At 43.2% G+C, this 17,309-nt stretch overlaps 1 protein-coding gene across 1 annotated transcript in view; it reads left to right on the plus strand.

The window, feature by feature from the left end:
- Nucleotides 1-17,309, plus strand: part of ERBB2 (erb-b2 receptor tyrosine kinase 2) — a 2,110,185-nt gene that overhangs the window by 1,607,342 nt on the left and 485,534 nt on the right. The window lies entirely within an intron of this gene.

A 17,309-nucleotide genomic window follows, 5' to 3' on the forward strand; every position in this document is an offset into this window, starting at 1 on the left:
GGAGCTTTTCTCCCCGGGCCTCCGCTGAAAAAGGACATGTATCCAGTCGGACTATCCCGGTCAACAAATGTAAAATAAAAATAAAATAAAATAAATAAATTATTGGAGTATTTTGATGTGAGATGTCTTGTATAATAAACAGGTACCAACTAATCCCTGTTGTCCCGTAAAATACTTGGTTCCTTGCTTACTTTCTGTAAAAAATGAAAGTAAAGAAACTGATGACTTAATAAATAATAACCTGAAACAAGTCTGTATTTGAGTGTGTAATTGTTAAAGTTTTTGAAAATATGGGGTACAAGCGACAGCAGACAGCAGATTAGGTGAATTTTTTCCACCAACCACAAATACACTTCTTTATAAAAATTAGGTGGATTTTTTTCCAGCAACCACACAGTTACTCTTAAACCTCCCCTTGCTTTGAGTTCTGTCAAGCTGATCACCTAGCCCATAACTCCCCGCTATAGCATTTAAAAATCCTGCTACTACTACTACTACTTGATCTGAAGAAGTCTTGTAATTGATGAAAGCGCTCATCACAATTACCTTCAATAAAGATCTGAGAAAGGAGTCTTCTTTGCTGTGGAGTTTTCTTGTAAAGTATACTCAGGAAGCTTATGCTCTCCATTCAAAACTGAATGTCGGGTCATTAGTTTATATATATATATATATAGATATATATATATATATATAATGTGTGTTTGTGTGTGTGTGTGTGTATGGCGTCAGAGTGTTACTTCAGCGGTGACAATCATCTAAAAGCAAGGTTTATACTGCGGGTGGCTAGCCCTGCCAAAATAATTCATCCAGACCACACACTCACACACACACTCACACCTATGGCCAATTTAGAGTGTCCAGTCCACCTACTGCATCCCTTTGGAATGTGGGAGTAAACAGAAGCACCAAGAGGAAACCCATGTGAACACTGGGAGGACATGCAGATTCCACACAGACACACACACACACACACACACACACACACACACGTATATTATTATATTATATTATATTATGTTATATTATTATATCGCGTGTGTGTGTGTGTGTGTGTATACATATATATATATATATATATATAGGTTTACTATTGAATAAGCAAATGCACTTTGTTCGGACGGCCACCTCATCGACGTGTTTTCGCGAACAGAAACCGCGAAAACTGTTCACTATTGAAACCCATTCGACGTTCGACATTACCGGCCGCACAACACCTCCACACCCATGCTACCATGGGTCAGAAAGGGGCGAGGTTTTGCCGTTCGCACATTTGGGATTCGGTGCGGTGCGGATTCTGCATGTCCTCTCTGTGGTTGCGTGGGTTTCCTCCCACATCCGAAAGACATGCCTGCAGGTGGATTGGATACTCTAAATTGGCCCTAGGTGTGAGTGTGTGCATGTGTGTGCCTTCTGTGGAAGGTTGGGCACCAAGCTGGCAAGTCGACACCGTAAAACTCCACTGCCAATCATGAGCGGACAAGGTGATCCGCTGTGGCGACCCCTAACCGGGAAAAGCCGAAAGAAGAAGAAGAAAGATATATATATATATATATATATATATATATATATATATATGTGTGTGTGTGTGTGTCAGTGTGTGCATGCACACATATGTATGTGTGAGAATGCTGTGCAGCTATAATTTTTTCACTTGGCCACAATCAGTGTCAACATATAGTGGTGACTTAGTCAGAAAGTAGTTCTTTTTGTATGTTTCATAGCATAGAAAGATGTTACCCTGAGTGTGACAAATGTTCCAGGTACAGGTATCACTATGAACACAGGAGGACCCAATCAGGGATGGATGTAAGTGAGGAGCCATTATCAGCTCACACCTCCTTGTAGGAGAGTGTTGCTTTTTCTGAAGGCCCAGAAGTGGACTTCGTATGCAGAAAGAGACTCAATCTAGCCTAGAATTACAAGTTTGCAAAAGCACTTATTCACTCTGTAGCCTGACATAGCAAGGACTGCAAATCACTTCCTGGACAACAAGGCCGAGCAGTAGGAATATCATACCTCCCAGCATCCAGCAAGATGACAGCAGAGTTCCACAGCTCTGTTGTATTCCACCTCAGTTTTCCTAGAGCTAGAACATGAAGAGGAACAAATGCTTTGATAAGGGCAATGTGGCTGATGGTGTGAAGGGGACAAAAAAAGTTACCTTTTTGTTATGCATTGTCTGTCTTTCAAAGCAACTGATCATTACAATCATTTGTTTACAGTTAGATAAACATTGATCTTGTTTGTCAAGACTGTGTTGGCAAGTGTTGTTGTTGTTGTGTCTTTCGGCTTATCCCGGTTAGGGGTCGCCAAAGCGGAACCCCGGTCCGCTAATGTTTGGTAGTGGATTTTTACATGCTGAGTTACCAGCCCTGACGCACAACCTTCAACGAAGGCATGCCCATTCACGCATGCCTCCACACAGAAGACGCTCTAGCTGAGAATCGAATGAGACAACGTCTTGCTGTGAGGCGACAACACTACCGCAGCACCACTACCATGGGTAATAAAGCTAAAATAGAATACTGTAGGCATAACTGTTTTCCCATGGACACAGTAAGCCGTCAGAGGTGCATCGAATCATAAAACTGCTTATTCTTGAAAAGGGGGCAGTCAGTGTCTGAAAGTAACTGACTGATATGCTCATGTTACTTATTTATTATTGTTTACTGGGTAAATGGACTGGTCCATGTGCCCTTTTCAGCCGTAATCCAGGTCACCACTATATATACTGTATGCAAATATATGAATATATTTGTATGTATACATGTATGTGTGTATGTGTATAATACACGCACATACCTCTGTGTGTGTGTGTGTGTGTGTGTGTGTGTGTGTGTGTGTGTAATATATGTATATATATATATATATATATATATATATATATATATATATATATATATATATATATATACCTAGCTGTTTTCCAAATGCATAGCAGTGGTGGTAGCTGCCCTGAGATTACAAGGATTCTAGGTATTGTCATATCTAGACGATTGGCTCCTTACTGCACCAACAAAACATCAGCTTTTTTTCAAGCCACACAATATCTACAACAAATCTTCAATCTTTTGGGTATCACAGTAATTATGTCAAAGTCAAAACTAACTCCTGTGCAGAACTTGGAATTTATAAGAATGCAGTTGAACACACAAAGATAGTGGCATTACCCCCAACAAAGGGTAATATCCCTAAGACAACAGGTTCAAGTCCTTCTGGTTTTACCAGCCCCTCCAGCAAGACTGATTCTGAGAGCACTAAGTTCTATGTCAGCAGCAATACTCTTGGTAACTGTATTGATTTTTTTCATATGAGTACTTCAATGGACCCTTGCAGTTCAGTGGTCTATCCTGGTTCATCTGTTATCTGTCCTCATCAAACTAACCCCAATTTACAGAAGTCACCTCCAGTGGTGGATTTTGTTGGACAATCTGTATCTAGGCAGGCTGTTCTCTCTTCCCCCTTCCATAGCCACAGTGACCACCGATGCTTCCATGTTGGGGTGGGGCATTATCAAGGAGGATTGGTCCAAGGTACGTAGTCCCTGACTGAGACCAAATTGCATGTAAATGTCCTCGACCTTCCATGAGTGCCTCCCTCTGGGGACAATAGCAGTTCATACAGACAACATGTCAGTAGTCTGATACATCAACAAACAGGGGGAACCTGTTAATATCCCTTGTGCAGAGAGGTCGTAAGATTGTGGGAATGAGCAATCTGTTCTAACTGCTTTCTCCTTGCAACGCACATTCCCAGAGAGACCAATGTACTAGCAGACAGACTCAGCAGGTCCATTCTGAGCGCGCACCAGTGGTCCCTCAATCAGTCAGTAACAAACCAGATTTTCAGCCAGTAGGGCCAACCTTACCGAAATCTGCTCGTCTCTCCCCTAAACAAGTGCAGCAAATATTTTGCTGTGATTCCCCTGAGCTGTGGAGTCACCGAAGGATACTATAGTCCACGATTGGCCTCTTGGTCTGCTGTATACTTATCCCCCCATTCCATTAATCCCGAAAGTGCTGTAGAAAGCCAGCAGGTTGAACAGGACTCTGATCCTCATTGCCTCCTTCTGGCCTCGTCAGGTCTGGTTCCCCTTCATACAGTCTTATGTCAAATATCTCCCATGGATATTGAATCCCAGTCAAGATGTAATTTCTCACCCATCAGAGCATCAGCATCCCCGTCTACGATCCCTATGGTTAACCGCTTGATTTCTCCATTTCCAGTGATACTAAGAAAGTCCAGGCTAGCTTCACCAGTCCGACATATTACCCTTGCTTCTCAAAAACCTTCCATAAAAAAGGTTTATAATAGGAAGTGGAAGAGATTTTCAATTTGGGCCCAAAACAAAATATTGATCTATTTTCAGCTCCTGTATTGGCTATACTTTTGATGTCCTTCAAGGATGCATCTGCAGTCATCACATATGGGTTGTCCTGCCTCAGGCAGCCCTTCGGTCGGCCGGATTCCAAAGTCTGGGTCCGGCGTCGGCTGATGTCACCCTTTCCCCGACGTCAGAGCGCCTGGGGTATAAAAGCGTCAGCCGACGCCATCTTCCTCAGTCTTTCTTGCCGCGTGGTGCCTGAAGCAGAAGCAGTTCGCAAGTGCCGGTCGGCCAGCTCCTGTAATTCAGCTACTGAAGACTTCAAAAGCTAAGTATCCCATTGGGGACTCTTTCTTGCCTCAACCGATGTCAGATTAAATTAATAATTGCTTAACTTGTGGGAAACAAATACCTCATAAGGATTTCCACTCTTACTGCCTCCCCTGCCTAGGCCCAGACCACGACGTCTCGGCCTGTTCAGCCTGTGCTTCCTTCAACCGACGCACTCTTAGACGTCGGGCGGAGTTTGCAGAGGAATTTTTTGGGGCTAGTTTTGCTTACAATATGCCGTCGGAGACTCCGACTTCCCATTTAATTAAGAAACGGAAGGACAAGGACCAACACATGCGGGCCGCGGTTTCGGCTGAAACCACGGCCAGGCCTACCGCGAGTGTCTCGGTCTCGGCTGAAACCGAGTCCTTGGTACTTCCATCCACCGAAACCGCTCAACCGACAACCTCGGCCCCGGAGGCCCCTGCTGAGTCGGTTATTGAATTTCCTTCAGAAACTGGTGTTTTGGAAACTTCTGACACCATTCCTCTAGACAGGACTACACCAGCACGTGGTGCCGCCAGGCCTCCTGCATCCATGTCCATAAAGGCATTCACCAGGGCTAAAGCTGGTAAACACACAAAAACTATGCCTCCCAGGGTTATTCCTCAGGGACCCACTACAGGTTCACAGATTCTAAGTTTAGCAGAGGACCTAATTTCCTTAATTAGGGACTCTCAGCCCCATCCAGACAGGGGCTCTCAACCTCCTCCAGACAAAAGGCCCAGGGTTGAGCCCTCTGATCCCCACTCCTCAGAGGAGGCCTCTGATGGCTCTGCTCTCTCGGACTACCAGGAGGAGGCCTTTTTGGCCTACGAGGATTCTGATGCAGAGGAATCTATCCCCTCGGCCTCCCCTCCTGAGGAACTTTCCTTCGGGGAGACCCTGCACACTATGAGAGAGCATTTCAAATGGCAGGGCCAGGAATTCTCTGATACCAGGAAGAGATTAAGAACTTTTCTGCATTTACCTCAGCATAGACCCTTGGCTATTCCTCCTGTTTTGAATGTCATTGATGATGTGTACTCTGAGTCTAGCATAACCCCTGACACTCTTCCTCTGGCCCCTGTCAAACCCGATAGGTACTACAGGGTCCCGGACTCACATCACTTTCATAGGTTCATAGGTCCATACTAGGCTATCTGCCCAAGGGCATTTATAAGCCTAGCCCAGAGTTTTGTGGCTTTCGCCACCCCTTTAGTTTGAAGGATACTATGCCCATTATTTTGCTGTGCCTCTGTCAAGCAGTGACACTGAGGTAATCCCTGGGGTATACCTGCGATCTCCCATCCATTGGTCAAGATTTCTCTTTAACAAAGCCAGTGAGGTGCTCTGCCTCACATGTACCGGGATTTTGTTCCACAGCATAGGGAGTCTCTGGGTGATGAATCTGTCCCTCCAGCACGTCCTATTAATAACCGTGTTAAGGTTTAAGTCTCTTGCCCTTGTAGTTCTGATGGATTTAGATTTTTTGAGGTGAAGCATGTTCATCAATTCCGGGTTGGACATGGCCTTGTATGTCAGGCACAGGTCACCTCTGAGCAGACGGTAAGTGACTGAATAGAGCTGGAGTTCCTTCAGTCGGGCAGCATAAGACATATTTTTGAGACCCTTTATCCTTTTGGCGAGGAACTTTTGGGGCCTTTCCAATTGCTGCAGGTGTCGGGTCAGATAAATTCCGAATGGGGCATTGTACTCAATCATTGGTCTGATGAGTGATGAGTACAGGGGAGCGATGACATCCTTTGATCTAGATGTGAATCCCTTCATGATCAGGTGGGCAATGTAGAAGGTCTTCCTAACTACTTTGGCAACGTGAGTGTCAAACGAAAGGTTACTGTCAACCTGGGTCCCCAGATCCCTGATAACCTCTTCTGTGCTTAGTGGATTGCCACCTATATGGTAGCTAGGGGTAACCTTGTTTTTCCCGAAGGGTATGACTATGCATTTTTTGGCGTTTAACTTTAGGCCATGGCTCTGGCACCAGTTATCCGTTTCTATAAGGCCCTTCTGAAGGATATCTGTGTCAGATGTGTTCTCGACTATGGCACCCGGTTTGCAGTCATCTGCAAACTTTGTCAGCCATAACCCTCCTGTGTTTGCTTGTACTTCTGAAAAGTAGATGCCGAACAAGAGTGGGCCCAGGACTGAGCCCTGTGGGACACCACTTGTGACAGGCTTTGAGTCTGACATGGCGCCAGCAACTCTGACCCTGTGGGCTCTGTCACTTAGCCAGTTTGCAACCCATCTTGTGACGTATGGGTTTACATTTAAGCTGGTGAGTTTTTCAATGATACCTGAGTGGGGTATTGTCTCGAAAGCCTTTGCCAGGTCAAGGTAGGCTGTGTGGACTGCCTTGCCCTCATCAATGGCCTTGGTGACTGTTTCGAAAAAGTCAACCAAGTTTAAAAGGCATGATCTGCCTATGACAAAGCAAAACTGGGTTGGATCTAATGTCTGCAAGTCCCCTATGTCTTTATTTATGAGTTCCATTATGATCCTCTCCATAGCTTTGCACACCAGGCTTGTCAAGCTGATGGGACGGTAATTTCCAGGGTCGGTGGAGGCACCGCCTTTGTGAAGTGGGACCACGGTTGCCGTACGCCACTCCTTGGGTACGTATCCTGAGGTGAGGCTAAGATTAAACAGCTGCCCTAACTGCGGGTTTAATTCCTCATTGAGTTCGTGGAGCACACAACCGGGGACACCATCTGGTCCCATGGATGCTGTGTTTTCGCCTTGAGAGAGCAGTTCTCACTTGAGCGTTGAGATGTTTGGGGGCTACAGTCCTCTGGTATAGATGTCTCTCCTTTTGGGGGGTGGGGAGAAATTTGCACTGAACCTGTCAGCCAGTATGTTGGCAATGTCTGTAGGTTCAGTGATTTTTACATCATTTTGAACTAATTCTGAGCATATCTGGGAGTTTCCTCCCAGGTTTCTAACATAGCTAAAAAAGGCCTTATGATTGTCTTTTGAGTCCTTAGCGACTTTTCTCTCAAAATTTGCCTAGGATGATTTTATGAGAGATCTTAGTTTTTTACTTATAATGATCAAAGGTGTCTTCCCTTTTAAGGATTTTGCTCTATCTTGTAGTAGCTTCCTCCTTTTGTTGTAGAGCTTGTTTATGGCTGGGGTCCACCAGACTGGACGCTTGCCCTTGGTACAAAGAGTCTTTGTTTTGTTTGGGATTGCCTGATCCATGCAGTCCTGTAGGTGCTGGTAGAAGGCATTTGTAAGTGATTCAGCGGCTTGAGTAATGGTTTCCGCAGGCTCGGGGGCCTTGAAAGAGACCACACTAGTCTTTAGAAGTGTGAAGTCGGCTTTTGAGAAGTTCTTCACTGTGGTCTTTTTTATCTGGGGTGGGGTTGGGATGTGGACTTCCAGTGAGATTAGTTTATGATCTGATCTCACCAGTGATGGGTATACTTCCGGTGCTGAACATTGTGACCCCATGTTCGTGATGATGAGATCTAGTATGTTTTCTCCTCTTGTGGGGATGGTGACTAGTTGTTCCATGGTATTTGAGTTTATGAACTCTAGGAACCTTTGGGCTAGAGTGTTGGGGCTTGAGTAGTGATCCCAGTCTATATTCGGGTAGTTGAAATCACCTAGTATGATGGTGTTTGGAGATACATTTACCCCCTCCAGTGTTTTCAGGAAAGCTATGTGAGGTTCCTGAGTTTGAGAGGGTGGCCTGTAACATGCTACAAATTGCAGAGCAGTCTTGCCTATGGTTAATTGCACCTGGATGGTCTCCGATGCATCGTGCGTTGCCACCAACCTTGAGGTGTGGGTGTCCTTGATGAATATGGACACCCCCCCTCCTTTCTTGGTGTTGTCCGGATTTTGGGGCCGGAACGCATGATATGAGGTAAAACCTGATAGTGCCGGGGTGCTCTCAGGAGCCTTGAACCAGGTTTCTGTCACAGCACAGACATCGATGTTCTCCATACTGAGAAGGGCTTCGAGTGCGTGCATCTTGAGGTTGAGACTTCTGGCATTGAGCAGCATTACCCTTAGTTTTTTTCCTTTTTTGTGTTCTAGGGTGGTAGGTTTAGAATTTGAGCCTTGCCTAAAAAAGGCACTATGAGGGTGGCAAGAGCCTTTGCCAATATCCGGAAGCCCAGGGGTGACAGGTGCAAGCCGTCCCTTGCAAAGCAGTGCGGCTTGTCCAGCATGTCATCCCAGGCAGACAGACATTGGATCCCCTTTGAATGACACCAGAGTTTAAGCCAATTATTAAATCTGATCATCTTGTCTCTGTATTGTGGCATCATTCTTGGTGAAGGTAGGATACTGGTGAAGGTAGGATACTGGTGAAGGATTCTTGGTGAAGGTAGGATTCTTTACAAAGCCCACTCTGCTGACCCAGAAACTATTTCCCACGGCCCTAAAGGGGTTGCAGCTGCCACTGCTAAAAATCCACTCCCCTCTGAAAGGGAGTCCAGGGCTTTAGAGAGATGGGGTAAAAAAGTGTATACTTCAGCTACTCTTTCCATGAGGGCATTAAATTGTCAATTTCATATGATACAGTACCAAGAGTATTTGTTAGATGAATTGCATAAGAAACTGTCTTCTCCTGAACCCCTAGATCGCAAATCACTTCATGTTCTGGTACATAACTCCCAGCAGGTTAGCAACCATTTCTTGCAGTGTGGTTATGATGCATTGGAAGCTTCATGTAGGTCAGCTATGACTGGTGCAGTCATACGTAGGCATGCTTGGCTGAAGGAACAATCTCTGCCAGACCATGTTAAAGCTAAGCTTCTGGATGCTCCACTGGAAAAGCAAAAGTTATTTGGCTCCACTGCTCAGGAGGTCTTAAAGAAATTTGAGGAAAAGGCAAAATCCGTACAAACAGTCAAAGATTTTCTACAAGTCCAACCGCCAAGATTCAGCAGAAATTGGCCTGCCAAGAATTGGTCCTTTCCGGACACAGAAAGATTTCAGAGAGGCAAGAACAGGCGTGCCAGAGGTAGAGGGCAAGCTAGAGGCTCCTACAGAGGACGTCAATGGCAGCCTCCCAACCAGAGAGGTAGTGCAGGACCTACAACTGCTGCACAAGGACAGACTCAATGACTTCACTTTGACTCTGCCAACCAGGGCTCAATTAGAAGCACCTTTGGGCGGAAAGCTTTCTTTATTCTCAGAAAATTGGCACAGTATTACAACAGACAAATGGACACTGCAAATAATAGACAAAGGATACAGGTTCCATTTTCACACATTACCAAACAGAAAAGGCATGCCAGACCTGCCACCAAATCAAAGGGCAGAGGCTTTGAAACAAATCTCCAGCTTAATGCAAATGAAAGCTATAGAAAAGGTTCCTATTTCAGAACAAGGCCAAGGATTTTATTCCAGACTATTCCTTGTTCCAAGAAAAGAAAAACAATGGAGGCCTATTCTCGACTTGTCCACACTGAATACTTACCTCATTGTGCCAAAATTCAAAATGCTGACTCTACAGCAACTCCTTCCCATGCTGGGCAAGGGGTCTTGGCTGGTAACTCTGGACCTCAAGGAGGCATACCTGCATGTCCCTATCAGACAAAGTTGCAGAAGGCACCTCAGATTTCTTGCAGGTTCAGAGCATTATCAATTCTCAGCACTGCCCTTTGGCTTATCTACTGCACCCAGAGTATTCACAAAATGCCTGGCATCAGTAATTGCACTCTGCAGACTTCAGGGGATTCAAATATACCCATATCTGGACGACTGCATTATACAAGCGGACAGCCAACAAACTTTGGTAAAGCATTTGAATTATGCCATCCACCTACTTCAGGCCTTGGGATATACAGTCAACATCCACAAATCAAGACTTGTTCCATCCCAAAGAATAACTTTCCTGGGTGCGGATCTAGACACAACCACCCAAATGGCTTTTCTCACAGAAGAAAAACAAAGACAACTACCAGATTATTTCAAGAACCTGACAAGACAAACTCAGCTGACTGCAAGGAAAATCCTGCAGGCCCTGGGTTACATGGCATCTTGCATTCTTCTGATTCCACAAGCAAGGCTACATATGAGGAAACTACAATGGTACCTAAGGAGTTTATGGACTCAGCACAGTCACAGCTTAGAAGCTTTGATCCCACTCATTCCATGCCTCCAAAAGGAATTTCTGTGGTGGGCTCAAGCAAGCCAGTCAAACAGGGGTCTGCCCTTCAGCAAACCAATAGCCAGCCAAACCATTACAACGGACGCTTCAGACCACGGTTGGGGAGCACACATGGAGGGCAGATGTATTCAAGGACTATGGTCACAAAAGGAGCTACGCATGCACATAAACCAAAAGGAAATGCTGGCAGTGATACATGCAATCGAGGCCTTCAAACTCTTCCTGCATCAAGGCCACCTGTTAATAAGGACAGACAACACCACAGTTATGTGGTACATAAACAAACAAGGAGGTACCCATTCCTACCCTCTTTGCAGACTGGCAATGAATCTATGGGAACTTTCCCTGAAACTCAATATAGAGCTGCAATCACAGTTTGTGCCAGGAAAAGACAATATACTGGCGGACAGCCTAAGCAGAAATATCACTGATGCACACGAATGGAAGCTGCACCCAGACATCTTCTTTCAGATAACACAATCATGGGGGAGGCCGGACATAGATCTTTTTGCCTCACACCGCAATCATCAGCTGAAGAAATTCTGCTCAAGGACATACCACCCACAAGCATGGAAAGTGGGCGCCCTCTCTTTCAGCTGGAGAACTCTAACAGTGTATGCATTTCCACCTCTTCCATTAATGACCAAGGTCTTACTGAAGATCAGGACAGAGCAGCCAAAAGTGATTCTGATAGCTCCGGACTGGCCAAGACAGCACTGGTACCCACTGTTAAAGAGCATGTCACGCACAAAACCGTGGCCTCTTCCTCAATGGCCACTTCTCCTGACACAGCACAATTACAAAACTCTGCATTCCAACCTGAAAACCTTGCAACTAACAGCCTGGAGAATACCTTGACTCCTTCCCAGGATAAGCTATCCAAGAGAGTGAAGGATATCATCATGGAAGCTCGCCGGCCTTCCACAAGAAAGGCTTACTCAGCAAAATGGAAAAGATATCGCACTTGGAGCACCACAAAGGGCCTAGATGCGACAGTGATGAACATGGCACATATCCTGGAATACTTGGCAGAATTGCTCCACAATGGCCTGTCTTACTCCTCCATTAAAATCCATGCTTCAGCAATTTCATCAGAATACAATACTGATCCACCTGTCTTCTCTCATCCTCTCCTAAGGCAGTTTCTAAGAGGAATTAAAAACATCAATCCTCCAAGGAAACCACCAGTGCCTACATGGGACCTTAACTTCGTGTTGGAAAAACTAACACTGCCTCCCTTTGAACCCGCAGCATCTTCGGAATTACAGTTCCTGTCTTGGAAGACTGCCTTCCTTCTAGCCATAACGTCAGCAAGAAGAGTATCTGAGTTACAAGCCCTCATGGCAGTACAACCATTTCTTATTTTTCATCAGGACAGAGTCTCATTGAGAACCAATCCTTCATTTATGCCAAAGGTGGTATCCAGGGTCTCATTGAACCAAGCTATTCACCTGCCTACCTTCTTTCCAAATCCACAAAACAAAGGGGAAAAACTTCTGCATACCCTGGACATTCACAGGCAGTTGTGCTACTACTTGGACAGAACTAAAACTTACAGAAAATCTGACCAGCTGTTTGTAGCATATGCTGCTGGTGCACAAGGAAAAGCAATTTCCAAACAGACAATTTCAAAATGGATAGGGAATTGCATTCGATTTTGTTACTCCTTAATGGAAAAACTGTGCCAGCTAACATTAGGCCTCATTCCACCAGGGCCACAGCCACCTCCACAGCCTTCTTAAGAGGGGTGGCTACCAAGGACATTTTAGAAGCTGCTACATGGAGCTCCGTGCATACATTTGCCAAGCATTACAACTTACCCTTATACTCCAGATCCAGAGCAGGCTTTGCTACAGCAGTCCTGCAGGGTATATTAACTACACCATCCTTTACTTAGTTCCTCCACCCCCAGATTGGCTATGGTATTCTACCCATATGTGATGACTGCAGATGCATCCTTGAAGGACATAGTACAGTTTTGTACCTACCATAAATGTAGATGTCCGATAGGTATGCATCTGCAGTCAGGTTTTCCCTCCCTCCTTCCCCTCTGTGTTAATTCTTGGGTACTTATCCCTCTCATAGCTAGCTGGGGTTATCTATTATGGTGTATTTGTTTGATATATATATATATATATATATATATATATATTTCTGTGCATGTTTGGAATTTATTGCATTTCTCCAAATTTAGCCTTCCTTAGAGGGCACCTGGCATCTGGGGCAAGAAAAACTGAGGAAGATGGCGTCGGCTGACGCTTTTATACCCCAGGAGCTCTGACGTCGGGGAAAGGGCGACATCAGCCGACGCCGAACCCAGACTTTGGAATCCGGCCGACCGAAGGGCTGCCTGAGGCAGGACAACCCATATGTGATGACTGCAGATGCATACCTATCGGACATCTACATTTATGGTAGGTACAAAACTGTACTTTCCTAGCTTCACTTTTTCAAGATGGTGCCAGTTTCTGTACCATAAGATTACAGCTGGCAGCAATTATCAATTTTTACATGGGAAAATATTCTGCGTCTGAATCCAAACTGTGTAAAACCTTTATGAAAGGTGTTTTGTTACTTAGGCCTCCAATCAAGGACCCCTCTCCCCCTTGGGATCTAACCATTGTCCAAGCCCTCACTCAGAAATCTTTTGAACCAGCTGACTCTTATGACATAAAGTTTCTATCTTGAAAAATGATTTTGCTTGTAGCAGTAACCTCCCCAGAAAGGGTATCTGAATTATAAGAATTATCTTCCAAGCCACCCTATCTCCTTTTTCATAAAGACAGGGTGTTTATAAAAACTAACCTTTTTCCCAAACCATTCCAACAAAGGTGAGTACATGTTACATCTCCTCAATGTTCATAGACAATTGCGTTTCTATCTGCACGGGACAAAGAAACATCGAAGATCTGAACAACTGTTCATATCCTTTTCATCCAGTTATTTAAGCCAGGCAGTGTCAAAGATCACTCTGTTGAAATGGATTACTGATTGCATTTCTACCATTTACTTATTAAAAGGTATGGGACTACCACACCCTCCAAAAGCACACTCAACTAGGTCTATGTCCATTTCATGTGCTTGTTCTTTGAGAACTTCTACTGATGAAATTTGTGCTGCAGCTACTTGGTCCAAACCTCATACCTTTGAGTCTCACTATAAGTTAGACATTATGTCCAGAAATAGAACATCCTTTGGCTCCATGGTGCTTCAACATATTCTTCCATAATGGCCACCCAAGGAGTTACATAGCTGGGGACTCTGACCCACCAGTGAGGAAGAATGAAATGGACAAAATCAGATTTGGAAGTTATGTACATACCATAACTTGGTATATGTGTTATCCAGTTTCATTCTTCCTCATATTCCATCCATCCACCCACCCCCCCAGCCTAATCTGCTTAGAGAGATCTAGAGGAATTAGGATCCCAAAGATTCCTAGTTTGAGCTCCAGATTATGTCTGTTTTTCATTGCATTACTATCTAAGTGTGTATACATGTATAAAATGGGCATAAATTTCTATGATAAGCTGCTTATAGAGCAGCAAACTCAATCTGAGGCGTTAGGGCAGATGTGAGGCATTATGGGAGAGGGAGGAACTCGAGACTCTCATCATACTCTTAGAGGCCGAATTGGATCTGATTTGGGATCTAGGATGCATCAGTGAGAAATAATGAAATTAGACAACACAGATACCAAGTTATGGTAAGTACATAACTTCCAATTTTGTTTACCGGGAAGTTCAACTAGGGACAAGTCCCATTTTCAGCAGATGCCCATGAAGAAATACTCCATTTTACAGACTGGGTAGAAGGCTAGATTTATATAATAAATGTACATACGTAGAATAGTAATGATATGACAGTTAAAACAAGAATAAAGAATAGAGTAAAATATTAGTTAATGGAATCGGCTATAATTAGATATTAATTAGGAAACAGTAAAATAATTATAGAGTGAAGATGTTTACAAATTGCGAAGGAGTTTTGAGGAAGTTCAGGTAATAGAAATTTCTATGGGAGATAGCAGTAGTAGTGGAGAGGGGTTGGGGATAGTTAGCTGGTTAGAGATTGTGAAGATGTAGTTGTATTATTGTCAGTTAGATAAAAGCGTGATGAGAGTTGGTAAGGAGTTGGATTTAGCATAATAGGTGGTTGACTCATTGGTGGACTAGAGGCTTTAGTGCAGAAATTTAATATTGCAGTGAGTTTGACTGCCCTGTGTTTTACTGTGTAAGTTGACAAATCAGGTTTCAGGGATTTTTCCACTTTTCTTCACCGTTGTGTAACATTGGTGTTGGTGTATGCAACTTAGAGGGTAGGGGGACAGAGTCCACCACATAGGGGTTGCATTTTTTGCTGTTTGGTTCATACCAAACATATGCATTTGTTCTGGCTAACAAACTCATTAAATTCCAAAATCATGACACGTTGTTATGACAGAAGAGCATAGGGCTGGCCGGGGGTAGGATAAAGGGGCTGATGGCCAGCCCTCCTGTGCTAAGGTTTAGGGAATCCTAATGCTTGTTTGACTGCTGATGGAGACCAGGAGCCTTGCAAGACATCTGAGGATAATGTGGTGGGCAACAATGACATCTTGACATCCTTGCACCAGCCATTCTCATAGCAGTGATAAATGACCAGCTACCACGAGTGATGGTTTCCAGGCTATATGCTCATTACTAATCAGATTCATCGCTCCTGAGGCTTAGTAGTGAGTTACTTTTAAAGAGCAGGGGGGCTGATCTGGTGAAAGTTACATCCGAGGGATTCAGAGATGGGTGAGCAGGAAAAGCCAAGGAGTCCTTTTATTTAACACCACATAAAAAAACATTTAAGTATTTACAGGTACATATATACACATTCCTGTTTCTTACTATTTATCATTTTTGTTGTAATACCCTCATTGTTGTTCCATAATTGATCCACACTCCTTCTTCCACAACCATATTCTGATTTTTTTGCAATGTATCTGATTAAATCCATTTCCCATTAAATAAAATGTCATTCAGTCTTTAATTCCAAATAACCCATATTACATAAAATAAACTATCTACCCTTCTCACATATTAATTCTTCTTATTCTTATAATGTCCATACATAGTCATATTCTCAAAGTAGTTTTCTTCACCAGCTTTATCCAGAGTTTAACCACTCTTTTACATTTCAGAAAAAAAAAACATGCACTGTTGTCTCTTCCTTCTTTCAAGTTTTTTTTTTATATGACATATTCCCCTTTACTGGTAACTTATGTATTACCAGTCTCCATAGGAAATCCTGACACTCTATTATCGTGGTGCACCACCTTTTTGAATTTTCCCATGGATTTACATAGTAGTATTTTTTCATTACTTTATTGTACCTCATCCATCTTTCTCTGTGTAATTAATTTTTATTTTCCGTGGTACTATTTTTCGTGATAATTTTTTATTTTTTCATTCACATATTTTTCTCTTTTTCTTTTTCTTGTCATCTCCCAGATATTTTTGTACATAAGTCCTCATTTTCTTTCTTTACCTACTTTAATACTCCATAAAAGTTTAAGAAGCAGAGTAAACAACTGGATTAAGTAATCTGTCCCCCTTCATTTTCACTAATGTACAACGCACCTTTTCACTGTGTTTAATCTTAAACCCCACATGAAAGAAAATACCATTTGCACAATTTCCTTTTCATATTTTACTGAGATCATGTAAATATTTGATATATATATATATATATATATATATATATATATATTTATATATGGATCTATGTCAGTTTACCGAATTAACATATGACCAAAACTGAAAAGAAAGAGACAACATTGAAACCTCAGAACAACAAACATTCACAAAATTGGAACTTAAAAGACTTAAGCACATCCAATCTAGTATTGTTTTACATATATAAAAAACACTTACGAGAAATTGACATCTGTCCCTTTAAACTACACTGTGATTAACAGCAACTGCTACTGAATACATGGAACTCTTTTTGGCTGACAACCAGTTCAGTAAAATAATGAATGTACTTTTGAACTTCACTACCTTTTTTTCCCTTTTTTGCAGGTTGGCATTCCCCCTGCACCCCCACCCCCACCCCCTCCAAATTATATATACCAACTCCGAGATCACACTATATTGGGGAAAAAGGTGAATTTCCCAATCCTCACTGTACCGTGATCTCCATTCAGATGCTTTGTGGTTTAAAAAAAGTGTTGTTTCAGTTTTCAAGGTTCTGATTTTGTGAGCGTTCATCGTTCTAAGGTTTCGATATTCGTGTCTCGTACTTTTAAATTTCGGTCGTATGTTAATTTAATAAACTGATAGGGACCCATATACTGAACAGAATGTGTGGTAATGAAATTTCTTACCTGCTAAGCTTTTCTTGGAGAGAACCGTTAATATTCAGCTTTTTTTTAGCAAGTATGTAAGGAGTTATTAAATGAGCATTGCCAAGCATGGTGAGTGTGCTGTAGCTTAATCTGTTTAAAAGTGTACCCCTTTTCCCAGTATGCTGTAATTCTTCCATGGAGTACTTAGTTGG

Source organism: Protopterus annectens, chromosome 5.part0 (genome assembly GCF_019279795.1).
Source record: "Protopterus annectens isolate FY-2018-M chromosome 5.part0, PAN1.0, whole genome shotgun sequence".
NCBI lineage: Eukaryota > Metazoa > Chordata > Ceratodontiformes > Protopteridae > Protopterus > Protopterus annectens.